The 21,330-nt window shown below is 41.5% G+C and overlaps 1 long non-coding RNA gene across 6 annotated transcripts in view; it reads right to left on the minus strand.

The window, feature by feature from the left end:
• The window catches only part of LOC119852110, a 326,795-nt gene that overhangs the window by 210,044 nt on the left and 95,421 nt on the right, over positions 1-21,330 (minus strand). For all 6 annotated transcript variants that reach the window (XR_006278978.1, XR_006278975.1, XR_006278979.1 and 3 more), the window contains one exon: positions 18,481-18,555. This is a non-coding gene — a long non-coding RNA (uncharacterized LOC119852110). The remainder of the gene's footprint in view (positions 1-18,480; positions 18,556-21,330) is intronic.

Here is a 21,330-nt window from a genome sequence, read left to right on the forward strand (position 1 = left end):
CCTGGAAGCAGCCGGCATATCCCTGCAGCCCCTAGGCACGGGGCAGTCAGGGAAGCTGCATGCACTGCCCCCACCTCGAGCACCAGCTCCACAGCTCTCATTGGCTGGGAATCATGGCCAATGGGAGCTGTGGGGGCTGCGCCTGTGGGCACCCACCATGCAGAACCATCTGGCTACCCTTGCGCCTAGGAGCCAGACATGCCAGCTGCTTCTAGGAGCCACAGAGAGCCTGCCTTAGCCCCGCTGCGCTGCTGACCAGGAGCTGCCTGAGATGAGCCCGCATCCCTCATCCCCTCCAACACCCCAACCCCTGCCCCAGGTTGCAACCCCCTCCCACACCCTAACTCCCTCCCACAGCCCATACCCACTCCTGCACCACAATCCCAACCTCAAGCCCCTGCCCACATCCCAAACCCCTCATCTGCCTCATCCCAGAGCCCACACCCCTACCCCCTGCCTCCAGCCCATAGCCCCCTCCCGCACTCTGAACCCAAAATTTCTGGCACCACCCCAGAGTCTGCACCCTCTCCCGCACCCCAACTCCCTGCCCCAGCCCAGTTAAAGCAAGTGAGGGTGGGGGAGAACGAGCAAGGAGATGTCAGGGGAATGACTGAGTGAGAAGTAGGGTCTCGGACAAGGAACGGGGCAAGGGTGTTCAGTTTTGTGTGATTAGAAAGTTGGCAAACACACACACACACACACACACACACACACACACACACACACACACACACACACAGAGTCTCTGATCTCAATTACAGCACTGCAAATTAGGAGTAACTCTCCTGCTGACTATTAACTTACATTGGCATGATATTCAGGCCACTGAATTATATATATACACAAATACATAATCTTAAGCAAGCATGGCAATAGCGTTAACACCACATTTAGTAAATTTTATTCTCATTTTTCCCCAAGTTAGCTTGGTTGTTTTGTGATTTTTTCCATTTGCAGGCACACATATGCAAAGTAAACATCTGAAGACTGACAAAGTCCTTATTATAATCAAACCCCGAGACAACTCACATCAATGGCCTCTAACGATAATGTGCAAAGGCATATCCTCCTAATTTATGAGATAGTTCAGAACACTGATAAAAATTATTCCTTGATTTAAGGATTCAGATTAGACTATAAGGTTTGGAAATAATTAGTTCTAGTGCCTGCTTAACTTTCAGTCTACTTGTAAAATTAGATAGTGTTTTTTAAAGTGCAAAAATGTAAGCTGCTTTGATCTGGTTCATACAGTGCTTGGTTCAGCTGCTGAGTGGCCTCCAAGAACAGCAGGAAGCAAACTATTTATGGAGCTGGAATTTTAGATAATTGCATTTGGAGCAATTTCTCTGCAAAACCAATCTTGTTTTCTTATTTGGTTATATACAGGATACCACATGAGAGCACCTTATAAATGCTTCTATCAAATACATACATGCACATGTCTATGGTTAAACTGAAAGATCAGTGTTCAGATTTCCCTTGAATTAAACTAACAATGTCTAGACCAACTGCTTCAGCCAGTCCAATTATAACTCTCCTGTAAAGAAAAAGTGAACAGCTGCAGGGAAAGGAAGGCAATCACAGCTGCCTTAAAACTTATTAAACTAAATTATGCTGGAGGATCTGCAGCTGAAAAGGAAATTTTTTCAACTGTAAATTCTCAAGTATTGAAAGTTTGAAATATTTTAGCGGCAGGTAAATTTATTTAATCCCTTTTCTCTTTAATCTTCACCATAATTTTGCATGACTTTGGGCCATGGTTTACATGAGCAATTACTGAGTAGCAAGTTGGCATGTAAATCTACAGTACACCACACGCTATCTGTCTGTGTGGAACCTGCTGATGTACACTTAACATTCCACAGCATGCTTTGACATTCTGCTGTTTGAAATCGCAGTACATTTAAGTGCACTAGCGAACTTTTAGTGTGCAGCAACAGGGTCCATGCTGTAGAGTTACACACCAGTTTTCAGTGGAGTAAGTGCTCATGTATGCAAACATGCCATCAGTTGCAAACATTCAAATCTGGGGTAATTACAATGAAGTTAATAGAGTTGCTCCAAATTCAAATGGGTGTAAAAAGAGAAGAGCTCAGGTCTACCGTGTTTTTACTGACCACTCCCAGAAAAAGTATTAGCAATTGAAAATAAAAACACTGGGTGTGGGGGTGGAATAATTATCTTTGTACACTTTCTACCTTTATTTATATAGGAAGCCTCATAAACATTCAAATGAGATTCAAAAGAGACAGATATACACTGGGCTAGGTTATAATTACCTCAGAGAAGAGAATATTCTTTAAGATCTCTTTTAGATTAGTTTCAGAGTAGCAGTCGTGTTAGTCTGTATTTGCAAAAAGAAAAGGAGTACTTATGGCACCTCAGACACTAACAAATAAATTTGTTAGTCTCTAAGGTGCCACAAGTACTCCTTTTCTTTTTAGATTAGTGTAAGTCCTGAAGATAAAACAAGTACCTGTGTGTATTCACATTTAGAGTATGTTAGAATTTTGCTCATGAGCTAGATCTACAAAAAAGACAAGCATTTGTTCATATTACTGTTCTTCATTAAAAACCAGCAAGATATTACAACCCCACACACAAAGTGTAACCAGACATACATTAGCAAATAGACAGTAAAATTTGAAAAAAAAAATTACTAGACATTGTTTCAATGCAACACAAATCAGTTGCACAAATTTTTTTGGCCCATAGGAAGGATTAGTTATGAAAGTGTGTCCCTTGGATGCAAAAATGTTTGGATCTAGATTCTTTTTTGGCCATAAAAGGTGGTGAACCCAAACCCAAACCCAAGCTTCATTAGCAAGGAGCCCTAGACGAGCTGCATGAAGAGACATCTGGCATGCCAATCCTCTCCCACAGTCCAGGAATTGGGCCTCAAAGCTTGCATATCCACATTAGCAATCTTTGCTTTGTATGGTGTTCTTGTTAACTGCTGGAATTAGCCTACCTGCTTGTCACCATGAAAGGTTTTCCTCCTTCCCCCCCCCCTGCTGTTGGTGATGGCTTATCTTAAGTGATCACTCTCCTTACAGTGTGTATGATAAACCCATTGTTTCATGTTCTCTGTGTGTGTGTATATAAATCTCTCCTCTGTTTTTTCCACCAAATGCATCCGATGAAGTGAGCTGTAGCTCACGAAAGCTTATGCTCTAATAAATTTGTTAGTCTCTAAGGTGCCACAAGTACTCCTTTTCTTTTTGCGAATACAGACTAACACGGCTGCTACTCTGAAACCTAAAATTAGCAATCTTTGGGTCCAGTAAACAAAAGCAGATGGCCCAGCTTGTTTCCATTTCTACCTAGACTATTGCCCCAACCCCATTTACTACAAAATCACTAACCTCACCTCGTGGGTGCCAGAGAGTGTGTGTTATTTACACAAGTACTCCTTTCAGAAAGGTGCAGTGTCAACATCATCAAATCACACCCTACAAGAGATCTCCTCCTCCTCCCCCCCCCCCCCCCGCCCCCGGATGCATCAGGTATTTTTAAAGTATCATGGAGTAGTAAGCATTGGAGTTTGCTTATGACAAGTGTTCTTTGTATTCAAATCACATTCAGGATCTAGAAAATCACCTATCTACTCCTTGTCTTGCCTGGTGAGTGACAGCAACCTTAGAAATGGGAAACAACAGTATTCTCACTGCAAAAAGTGTAGCCATAAACAAACACCACAAAAAAAGCCTAGATGAAAAAATACAAATGCCTCAAAATCGTCAGCCCTGCCAAAAGAATGAACAAACCAGTTCATTGCTGAAAGCCTGAGAAATCTGCACTATAATTCTGTGATGCATATTCCTAATTGTATTATATTCACTGACTGGAAAAAAAACACCTGCTATCAATGCTCTTTTTTACCAACTTATCACTGCATGCCCTTGACCACAGTACAAAAAAAGCATTTACCAGCACTCTGTAAGTAAAAGACTGTTCTGCAATATAAATTGTACCTCTTAGAAACTCAGCATTTCTTTAGCACTGAAAAGCTATTCAAGCATTCCTGTATCTGTAGGCTAAGTGGTTTGCTTCGGGGGGTGGGGGGGAAGGGGGGAATGGACAATGCTGATATTTCAAGAAACCTAATCTCTTAATGATTGGGATCAGAGGAATGGGCATGGCCATGAAAGAGACAGCTTGAAACAGGCCTAATCTCAGACATATCTGAATTTACTAACAGAGCGGAGAGTCAGCATTGCCACCAACATTGTTTCAACTGACTGCAATCTGTCTATCCCAGGGTGGTCCATCCAGCAAGATTGAATTCCACATCCTATCCCACACTGAAATTTCTTACTCACGGATACCTTCTCATGACAGAACTATCACATTCATTCTCTTTGCACTGAATGCAATGGAAATGTGGGACTGCCATTATGCGGAACTACCACTGTGAGGTGAGTAGGCATCCCTTCCATCCAACAATGACAGTGCAAACCCCCAGAGACAAAACAAACACTCCTTGGCTTTGCTTTATTATAGGCAGGCTAGTATTTGTTTTCCAGACTATAGATTTTTCCTGGTTCTGCCTTGTAGCTAGCTTACCTCTGCATTAGATTCCAGTCTATAAAGTACTTTCTTTCTATTTGTTTTAAAAAACTGGATATTATTTTTCATGGAAAATCCAAATGTTTTCCAATTCAGGTCACTCCCCATATCAGTGAAGCACAACACTAATCAGTACTGGTGCACACACACTGTGGCCTCCGCTTTCCTTATCAGTCCGTATCAGAGCAGTCATATGTAACAGTATATTTTCTTTTTTGTGATAGTACTGTGCTGGATCTTCTCAAATAAACTAATCTTTCTCTGCTTCTTCACAGTATGCAGATGTTTCTACATTTGTAAAAAAATACATAGTAATTCATAAAAAAGGATTTGAAACTGTGTCAGCTGTAGGGATCTAAACAAGCATAATTACCTTTTAATGTTTAATTTTGGATTGGGGTAGGGAGTCACTCTATAAACCAGAAAGATCTGTCAACAACTGTAACTGAAATCCAGAAATATCACACTGGCAACTGCAATGCTGGTTTCCCCTGCCCTGATTCCAACAATAAAGGAAAGGACCACCCTTATTGCCATAGTAATATGATGCAATAATGCTAACTCATCTCCAAGGCTTTTCAGCAATAATTAGGGTTTGGTAATTGATCCAATTAACATGCCATTTGTGGGTCACCATTTTCTTAGTAATGCTCATCTGTAAGAGGTGACATTTTGGGGGTTAAGAGCTGATGTATTTTTGTTGTGGAGAAAAATAGGACAACAATGACTATACTTCGTTATCTAGAGGGGGAAAAGGTCACTTGGCTCCATGATGGGTTCACATAATTATCTGGACACACAAAATGTGGCATTCTAATTTTTTCCTGAACAAAACAGCAGCGGCTTTCAGTCAGCAATAAGTTTAGTTTGTGGAAGTTTTTTTTTATATCTGTTTGGTGTTGCTTTTACTGACAAATATAATATACAGGTAACATAGGGGTGATGGACCCAAAAATGGGGAGGGAGTTTAAATAGATTTTGTAATGTGTATTTCATGGCTTTAATCTATCTATCTATGCATTTCTAATGTAGTCATCACAAAACCTAAAATCCGAGACTTCCACTAATAAAAACAACCAGGAGAAGTCTACTAGGAACTGAGTGGAGGAGAATAATCTCAATTTAAACTTGACCTACAAAGCTAAAGGGTGACTCTTCAGTTATGAAATATACCAAGACAGAAAGATCTTTGTTTATTGAATTGCCCTAGCATAAAGGTACATTCTGAATGGCAGAACACTTGTGCTTATAGTTAAATTTTGGTTTACCCAAAAAAAAAAAAAAGCAGCACAACTTGGCGCAACTTCCACAACTGTGGAAACTTGGAGACTCTATACAATTTAAGAATGCAGTTTAAGATTGTGAACTCTGTATGTATCTTTATCAGACTGCAAACTCCAATTTGAATGTGAGAGCTAGTTGCCTTCTCTGTTGTCTCTTTACCTCTGTGTTGGTCTGAGATTTCAAGCAGTAGCGATAAAGGACTGAAAACAAAGTCATTAAATCAGGACAGTCCTTTTTACACATACAAAGCATCCTATATAATATGCCAGCTCCTGCTTAGGAAAATTGGTTTGTCGGGGTGGAGAAGAGGTCATCTCCACATGAAGTTACCTGGTAGGGTTTGATCTCTTGAGGAGGTTTAACAGAGAGTCACCTAGCAAAGGAGACTGGAAGATTATAAAAAGGGTAGGAGCTACTCTGTTTGGGATCTTCAGCCACTTCTACCAGCTCAAGCAGAGGGTAGCTGTGGCAGGAATCTGATGAGGCAGAAGGAATCCTCTACACTTGAACTCAGATTATCGCCACAAGGACTAGCAAGGGAAGAGAGAACTAGAGTGAGGGGCACAGCCTTAATAATGGTGGTTGTTTTCTACCTGAGCTGCACTCTGTGCTTTATTTATTGGGTAAAGAACAACGGTGATTTAGAATCCTGTGCCAAGTCTGCCTGTATGTTACAGGCTACACCTATCTCATGCTCTTGAACGATTAAAGCTGTGGACCCAGAACACCCACATGGCTGTAGTTCTGGGAGAGGGTGTGTTTAAGATATGGGAGAAGTGTGAGGGGCCAGTACTGGTGTCAAGTGCTGAGCAGTTGGACCACATGGTCTCAGCTCTGAGGAGGGAGTGCTGCTGGACAGACGGTCTGTTCCCTGAGAGTGTGATGCCACGCCTGGACTCTGTTCAGACCCCAGAGGTTTAAACCACATAGGATCCATTGGTTTGGCCACTGGCCAAAAGGGAATCGCTTGACTAGTTCTGTGACAAGTAATGTAAAAATTTCTACATCTAGACCTGTACATAATTGTGTGCATCTGCAATAATAAAACCAAGGTGATAAAATTTGTTCAAGTGCCTATTGCTAAGGTATCTTAATAAACAGGAGGTCATTTTACAGCTAACAAAATGACTAGGTTTAAACTTTTAATGCTGTTTGAGTGCACAAGTGCATGCACGTGCACACGCACACGCACGCGCACACACACACACACAAATTTAGTCCATGTGGTGAAGATTTTCAAAATTTTGGTGAGAGTTGCTTGGTGCTCAGCACTTCTGAAAAAAATCAGGCCACTTAGTTCGGTGCCTAATATGGACTTAGGAGCCTACCTTTGAAAAACTTGACCTATGTTATATTTTAAGAATTGTGCACTCAGATAGTGAAAGGTAGAGATATGATTCTCAGTTCAAACACTGACTCTAGTGACATTAAAAACTCAAGATAGATACTACAAAAAAGGAGAATCTGGCCTCTCCAAAGAGGGATTCTGCCAACTTTGATTTACACAAAACTACCAATATGTTGATTGTAGGGTTGCCAGAAGTCCCTTATTACAAGGGATGTCATTTTTTTAAATCTCTGTACAACAAGATGGGGAATTGCTTAGTGCTCCAAAAAGCAGGAAGTAATACCCCTGCTGAATGTAGGTGAGTAATGCTTATTAAATAAATAAACAAACAAGCATCAGGAGGAGTAGGGCAAGGCTACTAAGAAAACAGTCCCTTATTTTTGAAATACAGCGCTGGCAACCCTAGCCTTGATTCTCATGTTCTCATCGCATTCACAACAAGCATTGCAACAGGAACCAACAAAAGCTGATCTTATTGTGAATCATTTGTATGTATTAGGACAAGCATGCCTTGCTGTAAGTAGAAATAAAAATTAGGGCTGTCAAGAGATTTAAAAAATTAATTGCGATTGTCATTTTAATCACACTTAAATAGAATACCATTTAAATATTTTGAATGTTTTCTATATTTTCAAATATATTTATTTCAGTTACAACACAGAATATAAAGTGTACAGTGCTCACTTTATATTATTTTTATTACAAATATTTGCACTGTAAAGATAAACAGAAGAAATAGTATTTTTCAAATTTCTCGTACAAGTACTGTAGTGCGATCTATATCATGAAAGTTGAACTTATAAATGTAGAATTACTATTTTTACATAACTCCCTTCCGCTGAGTGAGCCCTTGTTTGCAAGGGAGGATGCTGCAGGGGAGGAGAGACTGCTGCAGGGAGGTTGACCTTGCCAGGCCCCTGTTCTCTATGGCCGTGTTTCTCAAACTTTGTGCTGGTGATCCCATTTGGACTTTAAAAAAAAATTGTGGCCCCCTATCTTCAGCCCTAGGAGGCTCGGGGTTCCAGTCCCTTCTGCTCCCGCTCCCCAGTCACTAGCATCGCCAATTTTGGTTGGATGTATTCCTGGAGGTTTCTTCACATGACAATCTTTAAAGATTAAACTTTAATTCCTAGAGAGTCCAGCCCAATCCTGGAGATATGGCAACCCTACCAATCGCCCACGGAGCTCTGAGCTTCAAAGCCTCCCACTCCCCCAGCTGCCTGTGGAGCTGCGGGTTCAGCCTCCCTCCCCACCCAGAGGTATGCAATTAACACGTTAAATGCACCAGTTTTGCTCAGTTAATTGCAGGCATTAACTGTGATTAATTGACAGGCCTAATAAAAATACTGGTGTGAGTCTGAGGTATGTTAGGCCCGTGCCAGGCAATTTTATGGGGGCCACATGCCAGTTGTCAAGGAAGCTCACAGAATGCAGATTCTAGAATTTTCCCTGAGAAGGGGAGTCAACTGAGAAATTCTGGGTGGCAAGCTTGCTTGGTGTGGATCTGAAGTTAGATGCTCATCCAATAAGTGCACAGAAAGATTCCAAGTTCAGCTTAACAACTTGGCTCAGTTGTTCCTCCAAGGGACTGAACAGCAAGGCTGATTGCAGAGGATTCAAACAAACAACTTGTTCAATTCTCAAGACAGAGCACAGACAAACCTAGCTTATGGTTTTAGTTAGAGACATGTTTATTGGTTACAATTCAACATAACAGTAATTTGGCATTCCTGAATATGTTTCAGTAATTTCTCTTATACCTACAAATGCAGTTCAGTTAACATTTCCTTAACTGATTTCCCCAAATACCAAAAGGAGAGGGAACACAGTAGAATGTGACTCTATGTTCAAAGCTCATTACCCCGTATTATTAAAGGGAGCCATACAAGGGTAACAGGATCTACACTAGCCCTGGAAAAAATTAAACATTTAGAAAAAGAATGTTATTTTTTTCCTCCTAGATTTAAAAAATGGCATCAAACTGTATTGTATAGCCAATTGAGTGATTAGAGATCAGAGGTTTTGTAGTCTCAAATCAGCAAAACTACTATGGTCCTGCACTGTAATTACTGAAGAGTATTATCTTAGAACCATTTGGATCAAAAGTTCTATTTTTATGATATACCTGTGACTTTTCTGATCCAGAATGCGTTTCTCATACCCTTCAGTGGACTATATGCCACTAAACTGGCTATTTTCATGAGAACTATACCTATTAATGGGGCAGTCAACCTGAAATCTTGATAATTGAAAAAAGTTGAAAGTAATTTTAGGTACTAAACCTGCCCCTGATCACTATCCCTACCCCATCCATTTTTGTGGATTTACAATCACAATTTCCTATTTTCAAAATGAGTGTCTCTATCCTGATGCTGTGTGAAAAACACAGAGGACAGGAGAAATGACTAGGGCCCCAGTCCTACAAACATGCACATGTTGAACTTTAAACACAACAGCAGTGCTATTAGGGTCTGCAACTTTGTTTCATAGTTTTGGCTTCAATGGGACTAGTTATGTGCTTAAAGTTCAGTACACGTGTGTTTGTAGGAACAAGGCTTAATTGATTTTATCCACACAGAGTGCTATCAAATACACCGAACAAAGAAAAAAATTCCTAATCTCTTTCAGTTATAGTATCCTAAGCATGGGTGGCAAGTATCTTAGGCAAGGGTAGGCTTTGCCTTTCAAACAGCCTAGTGTGGCCCCACCCACACTCCGCCCCCAGGCCAGGCCCCCTCCTGTGGTTCTCAGAGGGCTCTGCATGGCTGGCCACACAGTGCTGGGGCGTCACCCCTGGATGCCCAGTGCCAGGGCTGGGTTGCTCTAGTCTCCTGCGGGGGGAGGCACAAAAGGGGGGCAGGTGGGGAGGGGCAGGGTCTTGGGCACAAGGGGAGGGGCCAGCCTCCCCAACAGCCGGGTCACGAGCTGCCCATGATCCTAAGTCTTTCTTGTAAAATGGTAGCTAACAAAATTTCAGAAAAGTGTGATTTTCAAACCAACTATGTCCCTTTAACAGTGGTGCATTTTTCCTGCTGTTTCAGTTGCGGTGCATTAAACATGCATGGATAAATTTGCCAGGTGAAGTGGTTTAGATGGCAAGTCCTGTCCCTCCTGTTCTGTACAGAGATACAGAAGGAGAAAGCAAAAATAAGGCAAAAGGGAAATTAAAAATAACGAATGCTGTACCATTTGCTTAGAGGCAAGTATTCTGTACAGATATACAGGCCTGGGTTCAATTCTCAGCCTCTGTCTCATTCTTCCAGGCTATCAGGGGCTGGGAGTGTTGTTGGCACAATGCTCTCAGGCCCTGGAGGAAGGGTCACTGCTTCAAATTGATCAAAAGAAGGATTATGACAGGCTTAAAGGAAATTCCTTCAGTCCTCAAGCTGGAAGGATGGGACTTTACAGTGGAATTGGGGGAAATTTAAAACATTTTAGGAAAAACAACCAGCTCTGTTAGTAGATCTTATTTCTTGCCTTTGGGCTCTGCTGTGCTGTGGGCCCAGGTAAAAATGTCTGCACTCTGCTTACATTACATATTACACCAATGGAGCTGCTCCAATACAGAATTTCTGTAAGTTCAAATTTTGCTATGGTAGAAGCAGCCAATGAAAAATAGATCCCCAATAGCCCTGCCTCATTCACTGCACACCATCCAATACATGTACTGAATGATTCACATACTATTATTTTTTCATGATCCACGATAGGATAAATGCACTGTATCATAATACATATGCACAAGGGGCCAGAGTTAAGGTTGAAATTTATTAAGATACTAGCACTAGAATGTTCTGTCCCAATTTTTCATTAAGACCCCCAAAAGACACTTCTGCCAAATTTCACCTTTATTCCCTCAGCCAATATAGCATCTGGGTGGTTCATCCGCCGGAAGATTTTTTAAGTATATTCCCCCTCTTCTCTTATTAAAAAAAAAATAAAAAAATAAAGCCTAAACCCTATTCACTCAATACTTAAAAAAAAAAATCACTCTCAGCAGAGGTCAGGCCTGGAAAACTTAAATTATAAGATAAGTTTCAAACAGTTATAAGCAAATGGAAAAAAAAGTTAAAATGCAAATACTTAAGCCGCCTTAGCTATAGCTATTGTTACATATTCTAGCTATAATTTAGTTTATCTCAAACTAATTCAAAATTAGTCACCACATGAAACATGAATAGTGAAATAAGATCACTTTTTACTTGCAGGAGGAGAAAGCAAAAGCAGGAGCCACACCTGGTGTAAAAAGGCATAGCTCCTTTGGTTTCAATTGAGCTATATTGATTGACACAGGCTGAAGATCTGGACTGAAAAAAGATGTGGCTAGGCAGTTGAGGTGCATATAGAGAAAGAAAATGGTGGCTGCATTTCCCTGAACTCTCAGCCAGGCCCTCTGGCCAGCTCCCCATGATACCTACCCCATTAAAAAAAAATCCTTGTGTGCTGCCTAGCTGCCAATGAATAAAAATGGTTTGCTCTAACACTATGGGAGATTACCAGGCACCTACTGCAGGATCATACTGTGGAAGAAGGGGATCTTTAAATGAACTGCAGTTGAGGCATTTGGGCCAGTTCTTCTATATGCTGATCTTGTTCATCTTTCCCTATAATAGATTTATTATAAACAGTTTCAGCATACACCGTAGAAATGTATTTTACTGTGCTGCTCTATTCACTTCAGAAGAGTCTGGTCTCTATAGAAAGAGATCATAACTGTTAGGGATCTACTAAAATTTTATTTGTCCTTAGCAGCCCTCCATAAGATCTGAGAGGCTTCTGTTGAAGTCCTACCTGAAAACCAGTTTCTGAAGTGAATTTAGCCACTTGAATTCACTAGTAAGTATTTGAAAATGACAGAAGCTCCCAATCACACCACATTCCTAACTCAAAGTTCCTGATCTACACCAAGCTTTAGCCCACCAGTGTCTTTTACATTTAGCTCCTTCCCACACTTTTTTACATTGTGACCATTTCAGTCAGAAACTAGGGTCATAAACTTCTCCATTGGAAAGCATTTATAGCTATTTGGACTGAATTATTCTGTTCAAGAGGTTATAATAATAAAGGAAGCTTAGAAGCATACTTCTTCCAAATTCTAGTATGTCACTGCCAGTTTGGAAAACTGGCTCACTATTTATCTTTGTTTGGCTCCTCTAGATTCTCAAATTTCTTGCTTTGAACCTACTCTGGAAAAACAAAAAGCTTAACATTACACCAAATTAGCATAAGGAAGAATATGGAATACATGAGAAGTAAAATTTTCTAACTTCAGATTCACAGTTGAATATAAATATTGTCAGAGTTTCAAACAGTAATAAAATGTTAAAATCCTGCCAAAGTTTACAGCCTAGTTATATCCTGCCACAGAAAAGTTTGTTCTGTTTTTCAATTTTATGAAGTCTCTGGCAAGAAACAACCTAGCTCCTTACATTCATATACACACATCCATGATTAGTGGATAAGTCTTATTTCACTGTAACTTAATCAAACTGGCCAACTCACTTTCCCTACTCCCAAACATCTGCCACATCAGGGGTGTGCACAAAGGGGATGTCAAATATAAAGGGAAGGGTCGAATGTTTGGTGGTGGCAGTGGAAGTCCAAGGGCAAAGGGTAAAATAGTTTGTACCTTGGGGAAATTTTAACCTAAGCTAGTAAAAGTAAGCTTCGGAGGTTTTCATGCAGGTCCCAACATCTGTACCCTAGAGTTCAGGGTGGGGAAGGAACCTTGACAGGGGAGCAAGCAGGGACACAGCCCCACCCTGAATAATGAGCAGGGGCACAGAACTCCTCCAGCCCTGGTGGGAGTTGACATTTCCTCCAGCCCTGGGGCCGCAGTGTGGAGAACGAGCTCCTCCGGCCCCAGGGCCATGGCGGGGGCACAGAATATGCCCCTCCAAAGCACTGAAATTTTAATTCCTGCGCATGCCCCTGCACAATGTATACCCTCTCTCGATCATCCATTCCTGCAAAGCAGAACAGAACTGTAGAACTTTTCCTTCTCTTCTGGGGACTGACTCACTTCAAAAAAGTCATACACACAGTCCTAGTAGGGTCAAGGAGTTTTTATTCAGGCTTTTCACCCTCTTGCACTCTACTAAAGATCTAATTCCATTCCCTCATTCTAGATTTTAACAGCAATGTCCTCATTTCCAAAGAGACAGCTTGTCCCTCTGCCTTATAGAATATTAGGGTTGGAAGAACCCTCAGGAGGTCATCTAGTCCAATCCCTTTCTCAAAGTAGGACCAACACCAACCAAATCATCCAGGCCAAGGCTTTGTCAAGCCGGGCCTTAAAAACCTCTAATGGAGATTCTACCACCTCCTTAGGTAACCCATTCCAGTGCTTCACACCCTCCTCGTGAAATAGTGTTTCCCAACATCCAACCTAGACCTCCCCCACTGCAACTTGAGACCACTGCTTCTTATTCTGTCATCTACCACTACTGAGAACAGCAGAGCTTCATCCTCTCTGGAAACCACTTCAGGTAATTGAAGGCTGCTATCAAATCTCCCCTCACTCTTCTCTTCTGCAGACTAAATAACCCCAGTTCCCTCAGCCTCTCCTCATAAATCATGTGCCCCAGTCCCCTAATCATTTTTGTTGCCCTCTGCTGGATTATCTCCAATTTGTCCCCTCTGTAGTGGGGGGGGGAACCAAAACTGGACACAATACTCCAGTTGCAGCCTCACCAGTGCCAAATTGAGTGGAATAATCATTTCCCTCGATCTACTGGCAATGCTCCTACTAATACAGGCCAATATGCCATTGGCCTTCTTGGCAAGAAGGACACACTGCTGACTCATATCCAACTTCTCATCCACTGTAATCCCCAGGTCCTTTTCTGCAGAACTGCTGCTTAGCCAGTCGGTCCCCAGCCTGTAGCAGTGCATGGGATTCCTCCTTCTTAAGTGCAAAACTCTGCACTTGTCCTTGTTGAACCTCAAATTTCTTTTGACCCAATCCTCCAATTTGTCTAGGTCACTCTGGACCCTACCTCTCCCGAGTTAAGTTTCATCTGCAAACTTGCTGAGGGTGCAATTAATCCCATCATCCAGATTAATAAAGATGTTGAACAAAACCAGCGCCAGGATCAATCCCTGAAGCACTCAGCTTGATACCGGCTGCCAACTAGACAGCCATTAATCACTACCCGTTGAGCCCTACAATCTAGCCAGCTTTCTATCCACCTTATAGTCCACTCAGCCAATCCATACTTTTTTAACTTGCTGGCAAGAATACTGTGGAAGACCATATCAAAAGCTTTGCTAAAGTCAAGATATATCACATCAACTGCTTTCCCCATATCCAGAGCCACTTATTTCAACATAGAAGGCAATCAGGTTGGTCAGGCATGACTTGCCCTTGATGAATCTATGTTTACTGTTCCTGATCACCTTCTTCTCCTCCATGTGCTTCAAAATGGATTCCTTGAGGACCTGCTCCATGATTTTGCTGGGGACTGAAGTGAGGCTGACCGGTCTGTTCCCTGGGTTCTCTTTTTTCCCCCCTTTTTAGTATGGGCACGATATTTGCCTTTTTCCAATAGTCTGGGACCTCCCCCGATCGCCACGAATTTTCGAAGATAATGGCCAATTGGTCTGCAATCACATCAGCCAACTCCCTCAGCACCCTTGGATGCATTAGATCTGGACCCATGAACTTGTGCATGTCCAGCTTTTCTAAATAGTCCTTAACCTGTTTTCACCATTGAGGGCTGCTCACCTACTCCTCATGCTGTGTTGCCCAGTGCAGCAGTCTGGGAGCTTCCCTTGTCTGTGAAGACTGAGACAAAAAAAGCATTGAGTACTTCAGCTTTTTCCACATCTGTCACTACGTTGCCTCCCCCATTCAATAACAGTCCCACACTTTCCCTGACTTTCTTGTTGCTAACATACCTGTAGAAACCCTTCTTGTTACCCTTCACATCCCTTGCTAGCTGCAACTCCAATTGTGCCTTCTACCTAGCCTCAGCACATTAAAGGAGCAGGTGACCCAAAAACTTCTCTAATTGAGATGGCTGGTCCTGCAGTGTACTATGAGCTACCATATTAGCCATCAGAACAGTAAATAAACTTTAAATCATTTTTTTCAAAGAGGAAGGACTTAAGTGAATGTCACATCCCACTCTCAACCCACCTATGACGACTCACTTCACCAGCTTAGCCTAGAGAAGGCCCAGAGCTTTGAAGAGCTGAATAAGAATAAGAACTGCCTTGATGTTTTCCATTCAGCGTATAGGCAGGGACAACAGCAAACAAGGACAGATGTGCTCAAAATGAAATGCTACATAGCAATATCTTGGCTCTGTGCTCAGGATCAGATTATAGACCCAACACCTCCATTTCAGTCCAGGTGGGAAAACAAAAACAGTGTTTCCTTTATCCAGCTCTCAGCTCCATTGCCCACATGGTCTCTGCCAATCATGTAGGAACAACATGACACTGAATTATTGCCCTCTGCCACCAGCTAGCTCTGCTTTTTGGCAAATTTGGTTCCCTATTCTAGTTAGAGTATCTTCCCAAACAGTTAACATCTCATTTCTCAGAGTCAAATCTTGCAATGTTAAAAAGGCTCATCCGCAAGAATGACAATAGCCCTTTTCATTTTGGTGATCTCTAGCACAAAGTTAGGATTAATATTAATTTACCCTTAATCAGTCTACTCTTGACGCAACATCCACTCTAGTCTACTAAACATGTGAAGGGTTCCCATTTCCTGCTGTACCTTCAACATGTCACGTATGTACTCATGTCACTTAGTGGACTGGATTTGTAACAATTTTTTTTAAATCTTTCTCCTACCCAAAATTTCTGTGAACCCCAACATAATGCAGTAGAGGAAAAAAATTAAAATAAATCTAAGGAGAAAAAAATAGGGCTTTAGTACTACTCATAGATAGGCCTCATAGCTGGCAAAAGGGCCTATGCCACAATGTATTGGCTGAGAGTTGAGGGCTCATAGCATCTTTCAGGATCCCTCTGCACCTTGGATTGTTCATGGCATCCTCTGAGGTCTTCACTGGGGATGAGCTCTTCCCCCATGGACTAGAAGTCTGTCAGCCAGGGAAGAATTTTAAGACATGCATTGCAGCCCAAAAGTATTGTGCTCTCTCTGACTGAGCTCCAGAAAGGAGCTGTGTTAAACAGAATAGGAAGGACCATGCAGCCCAAAAACTATCCCTGTACATGGAACAAAAATAAGCAAAGATAATCAGGAGAAGATTAGACTGGCTCATCTTCTCTGCTGCATTCTAGAAGTCAGTGAGTCAAGGAAGCCCATGACCCCCACTTCACTTCTGGAAAGTTTTGTTTATTTTAAACCTGCCTGGTAGGCCAAGCCCAATGCCTGTCCAACACCCCATTGTCTGAGCCGGAAGTAATTCCGGCAGGCTGAGTGAGTGTTGGGAGTTATGAAGTGCGGAAGCAAGGAAACTCAGTCGTTTGAATACTTGGTCTACTTGCCATAGGGTAGCTCTGCAACTCCCTGCTATCACAGAGCTGGGTTTAAAAACATGTGTTTTGGAACATGAGTGACAAGTTAACATTTCTGCTGAGCAGGTCAGCCTTCTAAGGTGCCAGCTTTTGTGGCCTTCTGGGGTTTGTGCTGGATCATAAGCAATAAAACCCAACAGGCAGTGCATGTTTTGGCAATTAGATCCTTGAATGGTATTTATAGCCACAAGGCCAAAAGCAGAGTTACTTTAACCACCCAAGCAGCACCAAAAATTACTGAAGTTCAAGGCCTAGAGGTTCTCATGGCTAATCTGAAATATAGTTCAGCAATAAAGAGAGGAAAATGGGTTGTCACACCTGTGCAATAATGCCTATTCAATGTATAAAGGGGACAATCACAAAGATCCATTTGTGTCTAACATTCTAGACAAACATGTATTACTGATAATCCTATGATTTAAGAACATAAAGCACTTGTGCATGTGACAGAATTGGAGTTTAAGTAAATTTATTCATGCAGAGGGTAATTTATGCCTCTTTCTTCCATACAAAAATAGAGGGCTTTCACCACTGCCTTCTATCTTTGGCAGTCTCTTGCGGCAGTCTTGGCTTCTTCCCATGTCAATTTGATAGCTTTCAGTTCTGCTTCTGCTGTATATTTCCAAGTTGTCCTTGATCTATTCTGTCACCTCTTGGCCTGGGGATTCCAGTCCAACACGCGTCTTGTTAAGTTGTTTGGTTCTTTCTTCCATGTGTGTTCTACCCACCCATTTTTGTTCCATAATTTCTTGTCCTATCAGTTTGTTTCATTCTCCTCCAGAGCAATTCATTTCAGATTTTTTTCTGGCTATCTAATGTTCAGAATTTGTCTAAGGCATTTGTTTATAAAACCTTGAACTCTAGATAGTAAGGTCTTGATAAGTCTCCAAATTCAAGACCATATAGTAAGACAGATTTTACAATGGTGCTAAATATTCAAAATTGAGTTTGGAAGGCCAGGTTTCTCTTCTCCAGATCAGCTTTAGGTTGCAAAGGCATATCTGGCTTTTGCTATTCTGCACAAAGATATCAGATATATGTAGGAATACTCTTAAGCAAACCTTTTATAGAAATAAATGTCTTTAAAAGAATAAATTTGTCACACTTAAAATGACAGTGAATTGTTCAACATCTTCAGAAATCCACACATGGCAACAGTGTAATACCTTCTAGAGACCCAAACCATAAAGTTTCTTATTGAGATGATAGGATTGTGTGTCCAGAGACGGAGGCACTAAATGTACTGTAGTACCCCCAGTCAGTTCATCCATGCAGCTGCGCTAGCATTTTCTAAAAATAGAGCCACTTATCTGGTCTTTCAACTGAAAGACTGGTGTTTATGACCCCAACTACCTACGTGAAAGAACTGGAAAAATCTTCAGTGAGGGACATATTCCACTACATTTCTGTGCACAACCAGACAGGGTCAGCAAAGCAGAGCTTTCTACAGCAGATCCACCACTTCGGTGTGGCTGAAGCCACTGGATTCCATTTGGGCAGGTGGGTTGACAGAAAGAAAGAAGATAAGAGAGACTGGTAAATCCTTCAGTTATTAATTAGCTGTATCATATGTTGTCAGAGTCACCACATTTTTTAAAAAATGTCTCACTGATTTAAACAGAAACCTGTAAAGAGCAAGAGATGGAACTTTGATATTTTCACTGGCATTTTGTTGCTGTAACAAATACTGCTACTATTGGACTATATCCAGAAAAAATGGAAGGCAAAATTGTGGGAAAAATTAATAAACCACCACACTAAAAAGCATATAGCCGGTTTCCTACCTGAACGATATTCATCAATCCTTGCTGTCCTGTGATAATGCTTCAGCAACCGTACAAAAGAAAGATGGCCAATTCCTGTACATTTAAGAGAGAAACATAGGCATGTCATACTAAGCAAAACCACAAAACTCTCAAAAGGACACCAATAAACTGATGCAGAGAAATAAAGACTTGCCAAAACTGGTTCATATGTTTCCATTGAAATTATTTGAGATGGTTCTGTGTTGTATAGCTAATTAAGTGTTTTATTCCACAAATTCAGGCAGAATTGTGGTGTATTAATGAGATCAGGAGGACTTCATTTTCGATAGAAAGCTCAGGGCAAAAATAAATGAAAAACAAATCATAATGATTAATCATCATTAAGCAGAAACCAGCAATGCATTCACCAGATATGTCTGCTATGAAATGGAATAAAAATGAAAGCCATCTAAGATTAAAGATCTCTCTCCTATACTGTATCCAGAGAGAGGCTTGTTCTTGTTCATTTACACTCAAAGCAGAAAAAGCAGGCTTTACAGTTCTCATAAGAAAAGAAAGAATGGTTTGCAAATGGTTATATTTTAGAGAGAATGACTTATTCTAAATGTGAAACACATGGGTTTTCCCTCAAAGCTTTGTTCTATTTTTAATTCCAGTTGGAAAGCTCTATCTTCCTAACTGTCTTTGTATAAAAAATATTTTTGAATTTTGGACACAATGTTCCCCAGATTTATGTTCTGGATATAATATTATCACACAAATAAGATAAGCTTCTGCAACTCAGAAAAATGACAACACAGCAGAAAAAAAAAGTTTTTCTAATCAGAGTATTAACTTGGTAAAGCTACTCAGATTCTACTGTGTTAACGTTAGATACATCTCCTTGATTACTAGAGGGTAACCATGCAGTAAGCTATTAAATTAACCTTGCAGATTCCATGCAATGCAATCCTCTTCCATATTTGCTAGCATGTCTCCTTAAATCTCGTAGGCAAATCATGCTTTCTAGGTACCGAAAAGGTACTACTGCATAATATACCCGGGAGGCTGATTTTATGACCACCACTGAACATTTTATTTTAAATAAAATGCATATCACACGTTTCCCCCCCTTATGTATATCACAGAATCATCATGGACTAAGGTGAGACAAATTTCTCACAGGAGGTCCTATCCAATTTCCTAGCAATCTGTAACACATGGAGGAGTGTTCTGTCACTGTGATACAGCTACTTCTGATAGATACCTCAGCTGTCAGTCTCACCCTAAATAGAGTTAGCAAAGCATCATTCCCTGTACAATCTAAGGGATGTGGCTGCTCAATTATATTTCCGTGTTAGTAAGAAATGAAGCTTATAAAATTCACTCACAAATACCTGGTTCTTTTATAAAGCTTAAAACGAGACTTCTGATACTAGCACACTTAATGACAGGTTTCAGAGTAGCAGCCATGTTAGTCTATATCCGCAAAAAGAAAAGGAGGACTTGTGGCACCTTAGAGACTAACAAATTTGAGCATAATGCCTATCCAAGATTCATAAACCTGGAAATCCTGGATGCCCCATCTCCTCAGGCATTGGAACCCTGACAGCAGGATTGTCTGGCTATGTAGACTCCCTCCTCAGGCCCTACGCTACCAGGAATCCCAGCTATTTTCAAGACATGACTGACTTCCTGAGGAAACTACAATCCATCGGTGATCTTCCTGAAAACACCATCCTAGCCACTATGGATGTAGAAGCCCTCTACACCAACATTCCACACAAAGAAGGACTACAAGCCGTCAGGAACAGTATCCCTTATAATGTCACAGCAAACCTGGTGGCTGAACTTTGTGACTTTGTCCTCACGCATAACTATTTCACATTTGGGGGCAATGTATACCTTCAAATCAGTGGCACTGCTATGGGTACCCGCATGGCCCCACAGTATCCCAACATTTTTATGGCTAACTTAGAACAAGGCTTCCTAACCTCTCGTCCCCTAATGCCCCTACTCTACTTGCGCTACATTGATGACATCTTCATCATCTAGACCCATGGAAAAGAAGCCCTTGAGGAATTACACCATGATTTCAACAATTTCCATCCCACCATCAACCTCAGCCTGGACCAGTCCACACAAGAGATCCACTTCCTGGACACTACAGTGCTAATAAGCAATGGTCACATAAACATCACCCTATACCAGAAACCTACTGACCGCTATACATACCTACATGCCTCCAGCTTTCATCCAGACCACACCACACGATCCATTGTCTACAACCAAGCTCTATGATACAACCGCATTTACTCCAACCCCTCAGACAGAGACAAACACCTACAAGATCTCTATCAAGCATTCTTACAACTACTGCTGAAGTGAAGAAACAGACTGACAGAGCCAGAAGAGTACCCAGAAGTTACCTACTACAGGACAGGCTCAACAAAGAAAACAGAACATCACTAGCCATCACCTTCAGCCCCCAACAAAAACCTCTCCAATGCATCATCAAGGATCTACAACCTATCCTGAAGGACGACCCATCACTCTCACACATCTTGGAGACAGGCCAGTCCTTGCTTACAAACAGCCCTCCAGTCTGAAGCAAATACTCACCAGCAACCACACACCACACAACAGAACCACTCACCCAGGAACCTATCCTTGCAACAAAGCCCGATGCCAACTGTGTCCACATATCTATTCAGGGGACACCATCATAGGCCTAACCATATCAGCCACACTATCAGAGGCTCGTTCACCTGCACATCTACCAATGTGATATATGCCATCATGTGCCAGCAGTGCCCCTCTGCCATGTACATTGGCCAAACTGGACAGTCTCTATGTAAAAGAATAAATGGACACAAATCAGACGTCAGA

This window comes from Dermochelys coriacea, chromosome 2 (assembly GCF_009764565.3).
Source record: "Dermochelys coriacea isolate rDerCor1 chromosome 2, rDerCor1.pri.v4, whole genome shotgun sequence".
Taxonomy (NCBI): domain Eukaryota; kingdom Metazoa; phylum Chordata; order Testudines; family Dermochelyidae; genus Dermochelys; species Dermochelys coriacea.